The following is a 1,201-nucleotide window of genomic DNA, read 5'->3' on the forward strand; positions in this document are numbered from 1 at the left end:
ATGCAGGTGGAGAAGACCGCAGGCCCTTCTCCATCTTGTCCCGTTTCTTACCCTCTGGCTGGTAGGACGGGGCTGCTCTTTGCTGCTCTGTGTCACAGAACTTTGGGTCGGGAAGCTGATCTGAGAATTAGAGGCCATGATAGCAGGCTCCTTAATTCTTGTCACCCCGCTGCCCACTTGTCCATGGTATAGCTGGCTTTAGAAATCTCTTACCTCCTCTTTTCATTCCCTAGGGCTCCACCTGAGCCTCTATTTCCAACGCATGACGTTCAAGTTTCCCTTTCAGATGTTGCCATCAAAGTCCCATGCTTGGGCTTCTCCGGTGGGCCAGTGGTTAAGAGTCTGCCTTTCGGAGGGACGACTCGAATTCCATTTGGAGTCTTCTTTGAGCTTGCCGGGTAGACATCATGAGCAACGCTCACCCTCCCAAGACGAAGAAATTTATGGACAAGATGTTATCATTGAAATAAAATGGTGGCAGACATGTCCGAGGGCTATTGTGGGGATTTGACCCCTTTATGAATCTTATGATATATGAATGTGTGGGGACGACAACTCGTGGGCAACAGAACAGTAGTGGAATGGTGACTACGAGGAAATAGTATCATCATGTTAGGAGCCTTGGGACGAGTATGAACAATGGCTGTGTTCCCCAGAGAAATCAGCCGCTTCCATGCGTCCCTTCTTCACATTTTACCATGAGAAAAAATTGGGTCGTGTACATTTTCTTACTGAACATTTTTGTTAAATAAACTTTTGAAATCGTAAAAAAAAAAAAAAAAAAAGAGAATCTGTCTTGCAGTGCAGGGAATATGGGTTCAATCCCTGGTCTGGAAAGATCCCACATGCCTTGGAGCGACTAAGCCTATGTGCCACAACTACTAAGCCCATAAGTTGCGAGTACTGAAACCTGAATGCCGAGGCCCCGTGCTCCGCAACAGGGGAAGCCACCACCACGAGAGGCTGGCGCGCCGCAACTAGAGTAGCCCCCGCCTCTGCAAGTAGAGAAAAGCCTTGTGCACAGCGATGAAGACCCAGTGCAGCCATAATAAGAAAGATCCCACACTCATATCGCTACTGAGAGTCCTAGATAAACACTGCGGTTTCTGTTTGACAGCTTATCTATCTCCATTCTTGTGTGTGTTTTCCCCCCAGGGTTGAGCAGTTCCTAAGAGGCTTCAGCAGCTCCTCTGAACTATTC

General features: G+C 48.0%; 1 pseudogene; it reads left to right on the forward strand.

Moving 5' to 3' along the window:
• The first annotated feature begins 407 nt into the window (after positions 1-407).
• Positions 408-636, forward strand: LOC148774207 (small nuclear ribonucleoprotein G pseudogene; annotated as a pseudogene).
• The last annotated feature ends 565 nt before the right edge of the window (positions 637-1,201 follow it).

The sequence above is a fragment of the Moschus berezovskii genome, chromosome 23, assembly GCF_049115385.1.
Source record: "Moschus berezovskii isolate FMDL1 chromosome 23, NW_MosBer_1.0, whole genome shotgun sequence".
Lineage (NCBI taxonomy): Eukaryota > Metazoa > Chordata > Mammalia > Artiodactyla > Moschidae > Moschus > Moschus berezovskii.